This window comes from Tachyglossus aculeatus, unplaced genomic scaffold (assembly GCF_015852505.1).
Source record: "Tachyglossus aculeatus isolate mTacAcu1 unplaced genomic scaffold, mTacAcu1.pri scaffold_108_arrow_ctg1, whole genome shotgun sequence".
In the NCBI taxonomy this organism is placed as follows: Eukaryota; Metazoa; Chordata; class Mammalia; order Monotremata; family Tachyglossidae; genus Tachyglossus; species Tachyglossus aculeatus.
The window spans coordinates 1,045,063-1,065,373 of record NW_024044845.1 but is presented as its reverse complement, the minus strand read 5'-3'; the positions used below and the strand labels follow the sequence as shown (position 1 = coordinate 1,065,373).

General features: G+C 43.5%; 2 pseudogenes; one reads left to right on the top strand and one right to left on the bottom strand.

Moving 5' to 3' along the window:
• Positions 1–1,696: 1,696 nt before the first annotated feature.
• On the bottom strand, positions 1,697–2,914 carry LOC119922533 (annotated as a pseudogene).
• A 16,200-nt stretch (positions 2,915–19,114) lies between these two features.
• LOC119922564 lies at positions 19,115–19,980 on the top strand (annotated as a pseudogene).
• The last annotated feature ends 331 nt before the right edge of the window (positions 19,981–20,311 follow it).

The following is a 20,311-nucleotide window of genomic DNA, read 5'->3' as shown; positions in this document are numbered from 1 at the left end:
CTCCAGTGATGATTCAATGACAGCATTTCATGCTAACATTCACTGGGTTGGGCATGGTTTTTAAAAAATCAAAAACATCAGCCCTTGACTGTTGTTGCTGCTTGCTTTGTCTATAATTACTTTAAACTGATCCAGACCTCTCTGACTGCTACATATCAAAATAATTGACTGATAGATTCTCAGCTATGCCCCCACTACAGCACACTGGTCAATCAATAGCAAGTACCGAGCACCTGTGTGCAAAGCACTGCACCAAATGCTTGGGAGAATGCAACAGAGCTAGAATACATGATGCATTTTGGGTAGGACAGATCTCCTACAGTTCTACCACAAGAATGCTGTCAGAAGCCTGGGAACCCAGGAATTTGCCAAATCTGCTCAGGGATAAACTCTACTTTGCTTCAAAAATAGACACAGGAAGTCTGGACATTTTTTTTACATTCGTATTCTGAGACAGTAAGGAATAATATCAAATATTGTCAGGAGTGAGAATCAGATGGAGCAAGTGAGAAGAAGGATAGGCAAAAAAAGAAGGCTGCTGATGAGGGAGAGGAAAAATTAGGTGACCTGTGCTTCCTACTGTTTCTTCTGTCTCCCAACTTTCCATTCTAATAAATTGGAAACTTTAGGAAGATTACGGTATTATGCTAGCCACCAGAGAGTCCGTTGGACCACTGGGTCCAGCTGAGGGCTAGTTCTCTTGTCATGACCCTGCGTTACCGTTCTGGCAACTCCAGAAATGATTCAGTCTCTAGACAGGAGGGCAGGTGCCCTAAGAGGCCCATTGTGTATTTGAGTGTCTACAAGCTGCAATGGGAAGATCTCCTTTTGGCACGGTGCCTTACCAGTTTAGGGAACCCGGCAATGGCCATCGCCGGGACAATAGAGCAATGGTTAAAACCATTAAAATTCCTTTGGAAACATAAAACCTGTGACCTGGAGATTGTAGGGCGTGGATAGGATTTCTTCTTTGGCACTTAATCTGTTTCAGGGACTGTATTAAACTCTGGGGTAGATACAAGCTAATCTGGTTGACACAATCTTAATCCCCATTTTACATAAGAGGTAACTGAGGCCCAGAGAATAATAGTAATAATACTATCATAATAATAATAATGATGATGATGATGGCATTTGTTAAGCATTTACTATGTGTGAAGCACTGTTGTAAGTGCTGGGGGGAATACCAGGTGATCAGGTTGTCCCCTTTGGGGTCACAGTCTTAATCCCCATTTTACAGATGAGGTAACTGAGGGTGCAGAGAAGTTAAGTGACTTGACCAACGTCACACAGCTGACAAGTGGCAGAGTCAAGATTAGAACTCATGACCTCTGACTCCCAAGCCCGGGCTCTTTCTACTGGGCCACGCTGCTTCTCAAAGAAGCAAAGACGTTACATGACTTTCCAAGGTCCCACAGCAGAGAAGTGACGGATTCAGAATTAGGAGAACATGTCCTCCTAATTTACAGCCTGGTACTCCAGAGATTAGACCATGCTGCTTTGGTGTGACCAAAGAGATTAGGGGATGCTGAAGGACATTCTTGACTGTGAGCCCGTTGTGGGCAGGGATTGTCTTTGTTGCTGAATTGTACTTCCCAAGCGCTTAGTGTGGTGCTCTGCACACTGTAAGTGCTCAATAAATATGATGGATTGAATCAATGGGAACATGCGATAGGAGTCACAAGCAAGAAAACCTTTATTTCCCCCCAGGATACACCCTCCTGCACCACACCTTTCTGATGGCACTTTTCATCTCTGTGTTTCTCAGCGTGTAAATGAGAGGGTTGAACATGGGAACATTTATGGTGTAAAACAGCTAGTACTTTGTCCGCCATGAAGGTGGTGGCTGGACATATTCATTCATTCATTCAATCGTATTTACTGAGCTCTTACTATGTGCAGAGCACTGTACTAAGCGCTTGGGAAGTACAAGTTAGCAACATATAGAGACGGTCCCTACCCAACAGTGGGCTCACAGTCTAGAATGGGGAGACAGACAACAAAACAAAACATATTAACAAAATGAAATAAATAGAATAAATATGTACAAGTAATATAAATACATAAAGTCATAAATATGTACAAACATATATACATATATACAGCCGAGAGTGAGGAGTTTTTGCCTGATGTAGATGTAGACATATGTAGATGAAGATGCAGGGCCCAAAGAATAAGACCACTACAGTGATATGGGAACCGCTGGTGGACAAGGCTTTGAGCTGACTGTGAGGGGAGTATATTCTTAGGGAAAATAATATGACTATGTAAGAAATAAGCAACACCACAAAGGTGAACATGGCGATCATTCCTGTGTTGGCCAACTCCAACAGGCCTACAACAGAGGGGTCAGTGCAGGCGAGTTTCAGCATAGGTTCACATCACAAAAATAGTGATCAATATGATTGGGCCCACAGAAAGGCAACTGGAGGGTGAGGATTGACTGAGCCATCAAATGTGCAAATGTCACAACGAAGGGGAGAAGCAGCATGCCGTTACAGTCCCACTGGTTTATGACGACCGTACATTGCAGTGACTTGCAGATGGCCACGAAACGATCATAAGCCATCCACACCAGGAAGAAGATCTCAACACCACCAAAGAAGTGAGAAGCAAAAAACTGGGTCATACAGCTCGGGAAGGAAATGGTCCTCCTCTCCATCATCAAGTCAGCGACGAGTTTAGGGGAGATAGTGAAGGTTCAGCAGAGATCCTCAAGGGACAAGTAACTGAGGAGGAAATACACTGGCTGATTGATTAGGTGGCTGAACTAGGTAGTGAGGAGAATGAACAGATTTCCCATCACGATGCCAATGAAAAGGAGCAGAAATAGCTCGAAACAGACAACCTGCACCATAGGATTTGGGGAAAGTCCCAAGAGAATAAATTCTGAACTATTGTTCTGGTTTACCATGAAGTCAGCAAAGGCTCTTCCTGGAATTCGTGACTTTGCCTGAAATGATAAAATATTGAAACATAGCCAATAAGACAAAACATCCATATCTTCACTTTAGCTCTCTAGAATTCTCTCACATGAACCAAGCCTGATCATACATTTTTACTCTTGAAGTCTGCCATTTCATTTGTGATTTTTAGTCGGTATCGAAGACATTGCTAGGCATGGTTTTCTTCAGTCAGACAAGCATCTTTTGAAGGAGTTTGAAGTAGAAATAAAGGAGCAGAATTTCAAAGATAAGCAGGATTGCTTCATCAGTTCATTGAAGACACTGATAAGAAGAAAGAACTGATGTCTCTAGGCTCAGAACCCCAGGTTTGAGTTCTATACTAGTAGCACTGAATACAGTGCCTAGCACCCAGTAAGTGCTCAGTAAAAGCCACTGAATGAAACAGAAGACTCCAGATAGGTATTCAGCCACATATGGGGAAATGGACTGCTCAAAAACTACATTTTGCCAGGCTACCTAGACTAAATGAAACAGGTTCCCTAAATTCTAAGCCAAATGCTTAGTTATTTCATCATAACCATGACTCCATGAAATGAAAATCAAGGGGAACAGTTAAACATTCAGGGACTCTCTACCTTTTCTTACTGTGTGAACACTGGGCAGATAGAAAAACAATTATCCTAGGGAAAGTGTATTGTACGCTGTTACCGAAGGTATATTAGCCAAACTCAGGTCCTTTTGACATGGTATTAATCTCTTTGCATATATAGCATTAGGTGGAGTTTCAGGACTTTATTAGACAGAGGCTGTAGAATCTAGACTGTAAGTCCTGTACGAAGAGCTTGGGAGAGTACAATACAACAGAAAACAAGGAAGGCCTGTATTCTACTTTATTTTCATGGCTTTGGGGTGGAATTTAAAAGTGCCTTAATCTAGATGTCAAAGGGAAAATACGATTTTAAAATCAATGAAGAATATTTATTGACTGCCTATCTCATGCAGAACATTGTACTATGCACTTGATAGAGTATGATAAAGTTCATTCACATGACCCTGCCCTCAAGGAGTTGATAATCTAATAACTAGCTATGATACGTGTTAAGGGCTAACTCTGTACTAAGCCTGTTCTAAGCACCTCTGTACGAAGCCTGTTCTAAGCACTGGGGTAGATACAAGTTAATCAGATTGGACACAGTCCCTGTACCAGCATTGAGATCATACTCTTAATCCTCATTTTTTACAGATGGGGTAAACAGAGAAATTAAGTAACTTGCCCAAGGTCACACAGCATACTTGTGGCAGAGCTGGGATTAGAACCCAGGTCCTTTGACTCCCAAGCCCATGCTCTATCCACTAAGCCACACTATTTCTTAATCTAGGAGGGTTAGACAGACATTAAAATAATTTACAAATAAAGTATAGGCAGTAGGAAGAAGGAAAAGGAGATTTGTGCATGCGTTTATAATTAATTGAATGAGGTTTATAAACTATGAATATAAGTCGAGAAGCAGTGTTACCTTGAAAAAGGAACACTGGCTTGGGAGTCAGAGGACTTGGGTTCTAATCCCTCCTTGGCCACTTTTCTGCTGTCTGGCATTGGGCAAGTCTTTTTACTTCTCTGTGCCACTGTTCCCTCATCTCAGTTCCTTCTCCTACTTTGACTGTGACCCACAAGTTGTACTTGATGATCTTGTATCTACCCAGGCATTTTGTCAAATGCTTGGCTCATAATAAGTGCTTAACATATACCACAATTATTATTTCATCATTATTGTATGCTTCAGGCAGTTGTGTAAAACCAATGTTTAGGCAAAGCAGAATTTTAAATTATTTATTCGTATTAGTATCTGTCTTCCCCTCTATATCGTAAGCTCGTTATGGGTAGGGAATGTGTCTGTTAATTCTGTTGTATTATTCTCTCCCAAGCACTTAGTACAGTGCCCTGCATATTGTAAGTGCTCAGTAAATACCATTGATTGATTGATTTATTGACTGTAGAAGTGTTGAAGTGGCAGTAGAGGAGACTATAATATGAAGAGATTAAAAATGAATTGACAAAGCCTCTTGTAAGAGGTGTGACTTCAGAAGTGCTTTGGGGTTGGGAAGAGCTGCATTCTGTTGAATTTGAAGAAGGAGAGATTTCCAGGCAAGGGGAAGAGCATGATCAAGATGTCAGAAGTGGGATAAAAATGAGGTATAATGAGTAGTTTTATTTGAGAGGAATGAAGAGTGTGAGCTGGAGTGTAGAGAGAGAAGACAGTGGATCAGTTCATTCATTCATTCATTCATTCAATCGTATTTATTGAGTGCTTACTGTGTGTAGAGTACTGTAATAAGCGCTTGGGAAGTACAAGTTGGCAACATGTAGGGACGGTCCCTACCTAACAAGAATAAATAGAAGTAAAGCTAGGTGCACATCAGTAACAAAATAAATAGAATAGTAAATATGTACAAGCAAAATAGAGTAATAAATCTGTACGAACATATATACAGGTGCAGAGGGGAGGGGAAGGAGGTAGGGCGGGGTCGATGGGGAGGAGGAGAGGAAAGAGGGGGCTCAGTCTAAGAAGGCCTCCTGGTGGAGGTGAGCTCTCAGTAGGGCTTTGAAGGGAGGAAGAGATCGAGCTTCGCAGATGTGTGGAGGTCAGAAGCACAGGTGGCTGGAGTAGTTCACTCCTCCCCCTTCTCCACCCCCCCCCCGTCAACCCTCTCCGCTACTCTCCCATCCTTCCCAGCACTATCTTCAGATGAGCTCTCCTCTCTCCTCTCAACTGCTACTACATCCACCTGTGCTTCAGACCCCATTCCCTCCCATTTTATGAAATCTCTCGCTCGGTCCCTCCTCTCCTCCTTAACTTCCATCTTCAACTGCTCACTCTCCACTGGCTCTTTCCCCTCTGCCTTCAAACATGCTCATGTCTCCCCCATCCTAAAAAAACCCTCTCTTGACCCCACCTCCCATTCTAGTTATCGACTTATCTCCCTCCTACCCTTCCTTTCCAAACTCCTAGAACGAGTCGTCTACATGAGCTGGCTCGAATTCCTCAATGCCAACTCTCTCCTCGACACCCTCCAATCTGACTTCCGTCCCCTACAGTCCACCAAAACGTCCCTCTCAAAGGTCACCAATGACCTCCTGCTTGCAAAATCCAATGGCTCCTACTATATCTTAATTCTCCTCGACTTCTCAGCTGCCTTCGACACTGTGGACCACCTCCTTCTCCTCAACACGCTATCAAACCTTGGCTTCACAGACTCCATCCTCTCCTGGTTCTCCTCTTATCTCTCTGTACGTTCATTCTCAGTCTCTTTTGCGGGCTCTTCCTCCCCGTCCCATCACTTTATTACAGGGGTTCCTCAAGGGTCAGTTCTTGGTCTCCTTCTGTTCTCTATCCACACTCACTCCCTTGGCGAACCCATTCGCTCCAACGGCTTCAACTGTCATCTCTACGCTGATGACACCCAAATCTACATCTCTTCCCCTGCTCTCTCTCCCTCCCTTCAGGTTCGTATCTCCTCCTGCCTTCAGGACATCTCCATCTGGGTGTCTGCCCTCCATTTAAAACTCAATATGTCCAAGACTGAACTCCTTATCTACCCTCCCAAACCCTGCCCTTTCTTTGACTTTCCCATCACTGTAGACAGCACTACCATCCTTCCCGTCTCACGAACCAGCAACCTTGGTGTCATCCTCTTCTCTGCTTTCTCGTTCACCCCACACATCCAATCCGTCACAAAAACCTGCCCGTCTCACCTCCACAACATCGTCAAGAACTGCCCTTCTCTCCATCCAAACCGCTACCTTGCTGGTTCAATCTCTCATTTTATCCCGACTGGATTACTGCGCCAGCCTCCTCTCTGATCTCCCATCCTCATCAATCATCATCAGTCGTACTTATTGAGCGCTTACTGTGTGCAGAGCACTGTACTAAGCACTTGGGAAGTACAAGTTGGCAACATATAGAGACAGTCCCTACCCAATAGTGGGCTAACAGTCTAAAAGGGGGAGACAGAGACCAAAACCAAACATTCTAACAAAATAAAATGAATAGAATAGATATGTACAAGTAAAATAAATAAATAAATAAATAAATAGAGTAATAAATATGTACAAACATATATACATATATACAGGTGCGGTGGGGAAGGGAAGGAGGTAAGATGGGGGTGATGGAGAGGGGGATGAGGGGGAGAGGAAGGAAGGGGCTCCGTCTGGGAAGGCCTCCTGGAGGAGGTGAGCTCTCAGTAGGGCCTTGAAGGGAGGAAGAGAGCTAGCTTGGAGGATGGGCAGAGGGAGGGCATTCCAGGCTCAGGGGATGACGTGGTCCGGGGGTCGATGGCGGGACAGGCGAGAACGAGGTACGGTGAGGTGATTAGCAGCAGAGGAGTGGAGGGTGCGGGCTGGGCTGTAGAAGGAGAGAAGGGAGGTGAGGTAGGTGGGGGCGAGGTGATGGAGATCCTTGAAGCCCAGGGTGAGGAGATTCTGCCTGATGCGCAGATTGATATTATTATTATCTACTTATTTATTTATTTTACTTGTACATATCTATTCTATTTATTTTATTTTGTTAGTATGTTTGGTTTTGTTCTCTGTCTCCCCCCTTTTAGACTGTGAGCCCACTGTTGGGTATGGACTGTCTCTATATGTTGCCAACTTGTACTTCCCAAGCGCTTAGTACAGTGCTCTGCACACAGTAAGCGCTCAATAAATACGACTGATTGATTGATTGATTGATTGATTTGCTAAACTACTTTAGCTAGTAGCAGGCGACATATTCCCTCTCAGAGACATACTCATGGATTGACAGCTGCATCAGTCACTCTCCTCTCCTATCCATATTTCATTCTGAGCCCAGCATTTATTTTTTATTATATTTGTTCTGTGCTTACTATGTGCCAGGCACTATACTAAGTGCTGGGATAGATACATGCTAATCATCATCATCATCATCAATCGCATTTATTGAGCGCTTACTATATGCAGAGCACTGTACTAAGCGCTTGGGAAGTACAAATTGGCAACATATAGAGACAGTCCCTACCCAACAGTGGGCTCACAGTCTAAAAGGGGGATACAGAGAACAAAACCAAACATACTAACAAAATAAAATAAATAGAATAGCTATGAACAAGTAAAATAAATAAATAAATAGAGTAATAAATATGTACAAACATATATACATATATACAGGTGCTGTGGGGAAGGGAAGGAGGTAAGATGGGGGGATGGAGACGGGGACGAGGGGGAGAGGAAGTAAGGGGCTCAGTCTGGGAAGGCCTCCTGGAGGAGGTGAGCTCTCAGCAGGGCCTTGAAGGGAGGAAGAGAGCTAGCTTGGCGGAGGGGCAGAGGGAGGGCATTCCAGGCCCGGGGGATGACGTGGGCCGGGGGTCGATGGCGGGACAGGCGAGAACGAGGTACGGTGAGGAGATTAGCGGCGGAGGAGCGGAGGGTGCGGGCTGGGCTGTAGAAGGAGAGAAGGGAGGTGAGGTAGGAGGGGGCGAGGTGATGGAGAGCCTTGAAGCCCAGGGTGAGGAGTTTCTGCCTGATGCGCAGATTGATTGGTAGCCACTGGAGATTTTTGAGGAGGGGAGTAATATGCCCAGAGCGTTTCTGGACAAAGATAATCCGGGCAGCAGCATGAAGTATGGATTGAAGTGGGGAGAGACACGAGGATGGGTGATCAGAGAGAAGGCTTATGCAGTAGTCCAGACGGGATAGGATGAGATCTTGAATGAGCAGGGTAGCGGTATGGATGGAGAGGAAAGGGTGGATCTTGGCAATGCTGCGGAGCTGAGACCGGCAGGTTTTGGTGACGGCTTGGATGTGAGGGGTGAATGAGAGAGCGGAGTCGAGGATGACAGCAAGGTTGCGGGCTTGTGAGACGGGAAGGATGGTAGTGCCATCAACAGAGATGGGAAAATCAGGGAGAGGACAAGGTTTGGGAGGGAAGACAAGGAGTTCAGTCTTCGACATGTTGAGCTTTAGGTGATGGGCAGACATCCAGATGGAGATGTCCTGAAGGCAGGAGGAGATGCGAGCCTGGAGAGAGGGGGAGAGAGCAGGGGCAGAGATGTAGATCTGGGTGTCATCAGCGTAGAGATGATAGTTGAAGCCGTGGGAGCGAATGAGGTCACCAAGGGAGTGCGTGTACATTGAGAACAGAAGGGGACCAAGCACTGAACCTTGGGGAACCCCCACAGAAAGAGGATGGGAGGGGGAGGAGGAGCCTGCAAAAGAGACTGAGAAAGAACGTCCGGAGAGATAAGAGGAGAACCAGGAGAGGACGGAGTCTGTGAAGCCAAGGTCAGATAGCGTGTTGAGGAGAAGGGGGTGGTCCACAGTGTAATAAGGTTGGACACAATTCATGTCCCAAAGTGGGCTCACAGTCTTAATCCCCTTTTTACAGATAAGTTAATTGAGGCACAAAAAAATGAAGTGACTTGCCCAAGGTCACATAGCAAGCTAAAGGCAGGGCAGGGATTAGAGCTCGGGTCCTTCTGACTTCTGCTCTATCCATTAGGCCACACTGGTACTCTAAAATGTTGATCTTTTTAATATGTTGTTCTGCAAATCTCTCTACTCCTCAAAAACCTCCAATGGTTTTTCAGTCCTCTCCACATTAAGTAGGGACTCCTAATCACTGGCTTTAAAACACTCAATAAACTCAGTCCTTCCTACTTATCCACTCTCTTTCCTCACTGCACCCAACGAGCACTCTTCGCTCCTCCCAGATGGTGCTGCATTCTTTTGTCTTCTGCTAGGGATCACTTTCTCATGTTTTTTCTTTCTGCCTGGAACTCCCTTCCTCTGCAAATCCTACAGAACCTTCTCCCCCTCGTCCTCCAATTCCCCAATTTCAAAGTGTTACTGAATTCATATCTCTCATAAAGAAATCTACTCTGATTAATTATTTCCTCTCTTCAGGCTATGTTTCTTTCAATTGCCATCTCAGCACTTCGGTGCCATCGGAGTACCTACAAACTCAAGCTTCCATAACACTTATGTCCACATCTTATATAATAAATTCTTCAAGCATTAATTCATGTAGACCTCCCCTTTTGCTCTTTCCTCCTCTTTCTATATTGTTTCAGTATCTATTTTCCTTGCTAAAATGCAAGATCGTTAAGGGCAAGAACCATGTCTGTTAATTCCATTGTACTCTCCCAAGTGCTTAGTACAGTGCTTTGCACACAGTAGGTGCTCAGTAAATTGATCAATTTATAGTATCCTGATTACGCCAAGATAAAAACAAAGTGTGACTTCTTTTGCTTGGGAGGAGTGATTAAAGACCCATCCAAATGCTCACTTCCTGTGCATTTGTAGATGTGGATTTCTTCCTCTGTTCCCTGTTCACCCAACTCCAGCAACGGCTTGCCCCAGTTACAGTCTCCTTGAGGTAGAACAGACACAAGCCTAACACGGTTAACGTGCAACTGGTGGCCACTCTCCAGCCACAACCATGTTTCTCAGCCTCGTTTTCTTACTCCTAACAAAGATACCAAATCCTAGAAACTAGAAAAACACCAGTTCGGAGATTCCATAACATCCCAGGTGGCTTCTGGATAAACCCAAACTTAATCTGAGATCTCATTTCTTGGAGTAAAGTCTGGATTTAGAGCAGCAATGAATTTTAGTCCAATTTCCTTTGATTGCCAATCTTTCTCTGCAATAGTAGCTCAAGATCCTCCTCTCAGAACATCTGTATCCTTTATGAAGGAGGACTTCTAAGTGCACTAAAAACTTGGTGACTTCTCCAGGTCACTCAGAAAGAATATAGTTTGCCCGGACTGTGACAAACATCTCTACCTGACTCGATTTGTCCATCCTTGCTCTAGGTCTGCCCTGAAGCAGAGTCATTAGGTTCACTGTTTCTCTTCTCACATTTAAACTGGATTCTGCAGATATTCAGGAACCTCATGACATTCTGTCCAATCAGCCTCATGGGAGTATGACCAGTCTCCCCTAGCGGAAGGTTTGCCCAAGATTATGCCAAATTGAATTTTGCTTTAGAAAAATGAATATAGACGCAAGGAAGGAAAAACATATTTTCACTGGATTTTGATCCCAAAAGAGAAATCCTTTCTGTTCCCCTTATGATCATCATCAAATTGCCAATCACCAGAACCTTGCAATCAAATATCCACTGGTGATTTAGAGGAGATAGCTGAGAAAAATTATGGAGGGAAATTTTCCTGCTCATTTGTCTGTGTATTTCAAGCAAAAGAGAATGCTCACTTGCTTGCCTGACTTGCATCTCTGATTTCACACATTTGTCAAGTGAAGACAACATCAGTGGGCACTTTAGGTTGTTAACATTGTTAATAGCCAAAATCAATCAATGGTATTTATTGAGCACTTCCTCTGAGCAGAGAATTGTACTAAGTGCTCGGTAGAGTAAAATATAACAGAGTTGGTAGACACATTCACTGCTCACAACAAGCTTACAATCTAGAGGAAAAAAGAGTTGAATCTGACAAATAGAATGCTCCCTTAGGAAAATAGCCAGTGCTATATCTTGGCAACAGGAAGCAAAATTATCAGTTCAGAAAACAAAAACAAAGATGAAGAGAGGACAGGATCGATTAAAACTAATCCATTCCAGGTTGATTTAACATTTGGTCTTATTATACATGGTAAATCCACTTGGTTTTACTGAATGTTCTATTTTGTTCTCTAACAGATTTCTCTTTAAGTTCAGGCAAAAGTTGGGCTTGCACTCCAACCTTGCCTTCCTGCTTGCCTGATAGACAAGAGTCTTTCTGATGGACAGCTTAGTCCAGATTCACCAGTCGTATTCATGGATGTTCCCTGTTCTATTCCCAAACCTACCCAACCCTTGGCCCCCAGTGACCGCATTTTGTGGGGGAGGAATATTTCATACCCACAGAGAACCTTTCCTCAAGGGTATTACATGGATTTAGCCAAAAATAAGGCATTAATTCTGACAGAATGCATGGATGAAAATATTGTTCACAAATGCCAGCTCATCTACACTGAAGGTCTATGTAGATAACATCCACTTAAGAATGGGAATCGGTCAGCAGTAGAGATGGTGTCCCATTAAAGTGGTCTTTCAAAGAACACAAGGCCCCAGGTCACTTGGTATCTTCCTGAATTTTTCATATTGCGTGTCCAGCTAAAATCCATAGGGTAAGGTTTAGCCACCATTTTTTCAACTAGAATTCATCAGTCTTTGATTTTAAATAGATGTGTCTATACATGCAAATACGTATGTATAAACACACACAAATATGTCTATATATACACACATTCTCCTATTACTAATGTCAACTTTTTCACTGTGCCTCAATTTCATCTATCTCGCAATCGACCTCTCACCCACATCTCACCTCTGGCTTGCAATGCCCTTCCTTTTCATATCCAACAGGCAATTACTCCCACCCTCTTTGAAGTCTCATTGAAATTACATTTCTTCCAAAAGGCCTTCCCTGACTAATCGCTCCTTTCCTCTTCCACTCATTTTGTGTCACCTTGACTTGGTCCCTTTATTTTTTCTCCCTCCCAGCCCCACAAAACTTACATACACATCTATAATTTTATTTATATTAATGTCAGTCTCCCACTCTAGACTTTAAGCTCATTGTGTGCAGGGAATGTGTCTGTTATAATGTTATATTTTACTCTCCCAAGCGCTAAGTTAAGAGCTCTGCACACAGTAAGCACTCGATAAATATGATTTCCTGACTGGCAGAAACCACGTCCCATATGCTCTACTATGTTTTGGTGAAAAGAGGTAAGAAACTGTAGAGTTTGTTTTTTTCTTTTGTTTTGTAATGTTTTATTTTTTAATGGTATTTTTTGGGTGCTTACTGTATGCCAGGCATTCATTAATTCATTCAGTTGTATTTATTGAGTGCTTACTGTATCTAAAGCACTATACTAAACTAAGCACGTGGGAGAGTATAGTAAAACAACAAGCAGAGACATTCCTTACCCACAAAGAGCTCATAGTCCAGATGGGGAGACAGATATTAATAGAAATAAATAAATAGGTATATAAATAAATAAATAAATCACAGTATATAGAGGTCCTGTAATAAGTGTTGGGGTAAGTACAAGCTAATCAGGTTGGATACGGTCCACATCCGACATGGGGTTTACAGACATAATCCCCATTTTATAAATGAGGTAACTGAGACACAGAAAACTGATTTACACAAGGACCTAAAACAGACAAGTGGCAAAGCCAGGTATAGAACCCAAGCCCTCCCAGGCTGCTTCAGTTTGCATTCTAGAACTGAGAAATCTTCCAAAGGATTCGTCAACTCATTAGCAAGACTCATTAGCAAGTTGTAAATCACCCCCTTTAACAAGATGGAGATCAATTTGATAGGGGAGCCCAGGTACATCCATAATCCAATCAAATACCTCTTAGGCAAATAACACCACCCCTCAACCCCTTCTCTGTCACATACCTGCTGCTGGTTAAAGAGTTAATATCATTTCAACATATTCCACCACTTGTCTGCTGCTTTGGGACAGTCACTTCACTTCTCTGAGCCTCAGTTACCTCATCTGTAAAATGGGGATTGAGACTGTGAATCATGAAATGGGAAAGGGATATCATCCAACCCGATTTGCGTATGTACTTAGTACAGTGCCTGGCACATAGTAAGCCCTTAACAAATATCACAATTATAATTATCATTACTATTTCGTATGTATCTTGCTGAGGATACCGTGGAGGCCATACCCTTTTGGGGACTCGGTAGTGAGTGCAAGGAACTGACAAGTATGACCTGGCACCAGGATCAGCAGGAAGGGAAAATTGGGCTCTTAAGATATTAATCATAATAATGGCATTTATGAAGCGCTTACTATGTGCAAAGCACTGTTCTAAGCGCAGGGGAGGTTACAAGGTGATCACGTTATCCCACGGGGGACTCACAGTCTTAATCCCCATTTTACAGATGAGGTAACTGAGGCACAGAGAGGTGAAGTGACTTGCTCAAAGTCAAACAGTTGACAATTAGCCGTGCCGGGATTTGAACCCATCACCTCTGACTCCAAAGCCCGGGTTATTTCCAGCAAGCCACGCGATATGCTACAAATAACTAGAGGGAGCATGTCCAGCCGGATCTAAAATTTGAAGACCCATTTGTCAGCAAATTTTGAAATTGAAGTTTACAAGTAAAGTGTGATTCTTCCCCTCTTACTTGAAAGAACATCTCAACTCTTCCTTCTATCCCTCTCCATCTCTATAGGAGGTTTGCATTTGGTTACTTCAGAGAATTGATTGGCCACTCACAACCAGCAAGTCCTGGCTGCTTGCTGGCCAAAGTAAGGCCTCTCGAAGCATTGAAAAATCAATGAGGTAAAAGGCTATTTCTGGGGCATTTTGGGGGAGCTAAGGAAAGCTGGAGCAAATCACCAAAGCCCTAACCCTCCCTATCTATTTCCCAGCCCAAATCATTCCCCCAAGAGAATTAAAGCATCTCAGCATCTCTTTTCTAGTCCAGCCTGCAGATAGAGGCTCTTCATTGCTGGGAATTTCTAGACTGAGTAGGAAGACTTGGGGGACTTCCCAGCAGCAGCTGTCAATCATCTGGGGTGGTCCTGCCATTCGGAATGGCAGAAATTGGAAGGCTCTCTATTCTATCAAAAGCTCTCAAGGGAAGTGCACCATTCAATGAACCCCTTTTGTGAACTTCAATGTTGGATGAACCACTGGCAGATGTTTTGTCCACAGTAGGAATTCACCTTGCTGATGTTTTTATCCTCAAGAGTCTCTTCAGAGTCTGAACCCCAGTCAGGCTCACATGGAAGATGATAAATTCATTGGGGGACTGCAGCAATCCTCTCTGAATTCACAGAATAGACATAGCATCAGGGACAGTCCAGTGAAATGATGCAAACTTGTAGGTTGTTATTGCTCAAAACATATCCACAGGGTGATGAGCCCTCTCATCCCCTGCCCCCATGATGGGAGTTAATGTCACAGTCTACATAATAACCGGTGCCACTTTCAAGAAAGTAACCAAGAACCTGTTATAAGACAAGGCTCCTAATGAAAAGAACCAATTAGTCAAGGACACAGGTATTTTACCAAAGAGCTAGCCGAATTCACGTAAGGCTTAAGCCTTAAGCCTACTGCTTTTGGCATAAAGACCCTGCCAGAAAGGGAGGTAAGAAATTCTACAGACACTCAGATCCCTAAGTATTACAATAGGTCTCCACACTCCTATAGAGACAACTTTAAATGTCATTCTGTAACCCAAAGAATAATCTGAGTAAGAGCAATTTGAGAGTGGGGCTGGAGGGAGAGCTTATTAACTCCATTTTTTCCTCTTTTGTGGTTATAGATTTGAAAAGCGAATGTTCAGAATGTCCTCCCTAGTCTATTCATTGTCCTGTCTCCTTAATGAGCAAAGAGGTCTGGTGAACAGGATGTGAATTTCTACCACCAAATGCATTTCCCCGAGAAGATTTATTAAAATGAAATGCTGACTGCTGACTCTGTGGCTAGACAATCTGAATTTTCTGCTTTAAAGCCCTATTTCATCTTTCATCTGTAAAGGACTTTACCATGTGAAGAGGTAAGAGGAGAGATAGGATAAAGCCTCACTCCTTCAGACCTTTTCAGCATCAACAAATCTGACTAGTGTAAATTTTCCAGCCTTCCTGATTTTTATTTTGCATTCACATTAAAAAAACACATTTTCATCATTACTCTTTAATATTTTTGGTGGTGTCTACAAATAGATTATCTTCGTATAGCTCAAAAAGTATTCGAGTATATTTCTAGTTCTTATTTGCATACACTTGATACTGTCTTGTAATGATTCTTTTAAAAACATATTGCAACTGGGAGCAGTGTGGCCTAATGGAAAGAGTATGGGATTGAGAGTCATAGGACCTGTGTTTTAACCTAACTCTGCCACTTGTCTTCTGGGTGAACTTGAGCAGTCACTTCACTTCTCTGTCCCTCAGAGTCCTCATCTGTAAAATGGCAATTCCCTCCTTGTTCTCCCTTGCCCTTAGACTGAGGCATTCAGCATGTACCTGATCTCTTCCACTCTGGTATGCCACCATTGTTTATCTGCATAACCTAGCCTAAACTATAAATCCCTTGGCAGGATTTTGTAGACAAATATTTTGTTTTGATCATCAGGAGCTTGGAGGTGTTGATGCATTTCCTATTTTGTGGTCGGTAGTCTTTAAACCGCTGCCATTTTTATCAACCGAGGTCATGGGTTCTAATCCCGGCTCTGCCACTTGTCTTCTGTGTGACCTTGGGCAAGTCACTTCACTTCGCTGGGCCTTTGTTAGCTCATCTGTAAAATGAGTATTGAGACTGTGAGTCTCAGGTTGGACAGGGGCTGTGTCCAACCCGATTCTCTTGTATCCACCCCAGCATTAGTGTAGTACCTAGCACAGAGTAATGCTTAACAAATACCACTATTGTTATTATTGTTACTATTAGTAGTAGTATTAATCTTGGTGACGTCTCTTTGCTGAACCCCCCAGCTTGATAGCTTCCTAAATCCATTCCCGTCTACTCACTGTCCACATCGAGACCTATCCAAGTTTCCTTGTTCCAGCAGGGCTACTGTGCATTTGCCACCAAGGACCTAGGAAGCAGTGTGGCCTAGTGGATAGAGCCTGGGCTGGGAATCAGAAGGACTGGGATTCTAATCCTAGCTGCACCACTTGTCTGCTGTGGGACCTTGGGCAAGGCATTTAACGTCTCTGTGCCTCAGTTACCTCACCTGTAAAATGGGAATTAAGACTGTGAGCCCCATGTGGGAGAGGGCCTGAGTCCAGCCTGATCAGCTTGTATCTACCCCAGCACTTAGTACAGTGCTGGCACATGGTAAGTATTTAAAAATACCTTACAAAAAAGGACTACCAATTAATCAGTCATAATTATTGAGCACTTACTGTGTGCAAGGCACTATACTAACCACTTGGGAGAGTGTAGTATAACAGTAGGCAGACACAATTCCTGCCTACAGCCACTATTCAAATCTTTTCCCAGAGCTTGATTGTTTTTGAAAGGTTGGATACCACCTTCCAATATTTTGTTTGTACCAATATCCATGCATTTGACTTTCCCATCTCTGTTGACGGCACTACCATCCTTCCCGTCCCACAAGCCCGCAACCTTGGTGTCATCCTCGACTCCGCTCTCTCATTCACCCCTCACATCCAAGCCGTCACCAAAACCTGCCGGTCTCAGCTCCGCAACATTGCCAAGATCCGCCCTTTCCTCTCCATCCAAACTGCTACCCTGCTCATTCAAGCTCTCATCCTATCCCGTCTGGACTACTGCACCAGCCTTCTCTCTGATCTCCCATCCTCGTGTCTCTCTCCACTTCAATCCATACTTCATGCTGCTGCCCGATTATCTTTGTCCAGAAACGCTCTGGGCATATTACTCCCCTCCTCAAAAATCTCCAGTGGCTACCAATCAATCTGCGCATCAGGCAGAAACTCCTCACCCTGGGCTTCAAGGCTCTCCATCACCTCGCCCCCTCCTACCTCACCTCCCTTCTCTCCTTCTACTGCCCAGCCCGCACCCTCCGCTCCTCCGCCGCTAATCTCCTCACCGTACCTCGTTCTCGCCTCTCCCGCCGTCGACCCCCGGCCCACGTCATCCCCCGGGCCTGGAATGCCCTCCCTCTGCCCCTCCGCCAAGCTAGCTCTCTTCCTCCCTTCAAGGCCCTGCTGAGAGCTCACCTCCTCCAGGAGGCCTTCCCAGACTGAGCCCCTTCCTTCCTCTCCCCCTCGTCCCCCTCTCCATCCCCCCATCTTACCTCCTTCCCTTCCCCACAGCACCTGTATATATGTATATATGGTTGTACATATTTATTACTCTATTTATTTATTTATTTATTTATTTATCTTACTTGTACATTTCTATCCTATTTATTTTATTTTGTTGGTATGTTTGGTTCTGTTCTCTGTCTCCCCCTTTTAGACTGTGAGCCCACTGTTGGGTAGGGACTGTCTCTATGTGTTGCCAATTTGTACTTCCCAAGCGCTTAGTACAGTGCTCTGCACATAGTAAGCGCTCAATAAATACGATTGATTGATTGATTGATTAAAAATTATAGCAAAGACTTTAAGCTTTGCCCTACCACCAGTAGAAGTTGGAGAGGTTGCAATTACCACTCCTATCAATAGGAAGGGAGTCTGCTATTGTTTTATATTAAATTTTGGGTTTATTGAGTATTTCATGTTTCTATGTGAGTTCCTGGGTTACTTACAATCTGTTTCTTTGGCAGAACTGTCATTTCTTCTTTTTCTGGAAAATATATGTGCACTGATCCCATAAGAAGGAGGAAGAAACCTAGGGCTGCCATAAGAGGAGAAATAATGCAGAAGAGCATCAGGGGAATACAAAAGGTTGTAAGTTTCTTGTCTTCTAAGCATTTGGTTTATCATCCTCTGCCCAGTAGGATTTAAAAAGTTCTGAATCATCAGTCTAATGCACTTTTCTCTTAAGGAGAATGTGAAAGTGATTATCAGTTGGCATTTTTGAGACTAAAATAGTCAGAATTACTGAGCTTCTTGTCTATTGAAAAGGGCATGAAAATCAAACAGAGTGTACTCCAGGGATGACTACCTCAAAAAGGTTCTGAAGATATTGACTGTGTTGCCAACTCCATCACTGACCATTTAGGACACCTCTGGATAAGTTCATTCATTCATTCAATCATTATTTATTGAGCACACAATATTGAGAGTACAATAAATAGACACTCCCTGCCCACATTGAGTTTACAGTCTATATGGAGAGACAGATATTAATATAAATAAATGAATTACAGAAATGTATATAAGTGCTGTGGGGATGGGCGGGGGATGGATAAAGAGATCAAATCAGGGTGTTGCAGAAGGGAGAGGGAGAATAGAAAAGGGGGGCTTAGTCAGGGAAGGCCCCTTAGAGGAGATGTACCTTCAATAAGTCTTTGAAGCGAGGAGAGTAATTGTCCATAGACTTTGAGGAGTTAAGTTACGTTAACCTGATCTGCTTCAATTTCCCACTGTATGAACTGAGTACAGTAAATACTTTCACGTCTTGCCCTGGGGTTCGGGGAAAATTGACAAGATGCTAGACATGTGGTACTTTGAGTTCTGTTACTTGATCGTTTCAAAGCAAAACTGACCAGGGTCATCATTCTCTATACAGAAAACGCAGCTCTCACCTGTACCTTCATTGCCTACCCTGAGTTGATGGGTAATGGAAAACAACGTGACAGAATTCATTCCATTGGGACTTACACCGAATCCAAGGTTGCAGAAAGTCATCTTTGTTGTCTTTTAATCAACTACATCATCACTATGGTGGGAAATCTGATCATTGTGGTAACCATAACTGCCAGTCAGACTTTGGATTCCCCCATGTATTTCTTTCTGGCCTATTTGTCATTTATTGATGCCTGCTATTCTTCTGTCAACGCACCTAAACTGATCGTCGACTCTCTCTGTGAGAAGAAAATCATCTATTTCAAAGGCTGTATGACTCAGGTCTTTGGAGAGCATTTATTTGGTGGGGCCGAAGTTATTCTCCTCACGGTAATGGCCTATGACCATTGTGTGGCGATATGTAAGCTGCTGCATTACACGACCATCATGAACCGGCGCGTGTGTGGTGTGCTGATAGGGGTTGTCTGGATGGGAGGCCTGGTGCACGCGACCATCCAGATTCTCTTCATGATAAATCTACCATTCTGCGGCCCCAACGTCATTGATCACTTCATGTGTGATTTGAACCCTTTGCTGAACCTTGCCTGCACGGACACCCACACCCTCGGCCTCTTTGTAGCCACCAACAGTGGGTTGATCTGTCTGTTAAACTTCATCATGTTGATGATTTCCTATGTCGTGATCCTGAGCTCCTTGAAAACACACAGTAAAGAGGGTAGGCGCAAAGCGCTCTCTACCTGCACCTCCCACATCACCATCGTCATCCTGTTCTTCGTTCCATGTATGTTTATATATATGTGGCCTGCCTCCACCTTCCCCTTGGATAAAGCTATTGCAGTATTTTACACGATTATAACCCCTATGCTAAACCCCCTCATCTACACCCTGAGAAATGTCTAGATGAAAAATGCCATCAGGAAGCTATGGAGCAGAAAACTCACTTCTGAACATAAATAGGCATCACCCTGTGAAAATGGTAATATTTGTACAAGGGAAGTGGCAAGCATGGATTTCAGGTAACGTTTTTAGGAAAAATGTATAGGGCATTCAAAGCTCAGTGAAGCACGTCTCATATGTCTGTTGTATTTCTCAAAAGCTCATTATAGTGCATTGCATTCAGTAGGTGCTGAAGAAATACCACTACATGATCTACTAAAGAGTTTCTTAGCTGTAGAGGTATTCATTCTCACTTCAGCTTATTTAGCAATCTTTACATTTTAAGAGTTGGTTT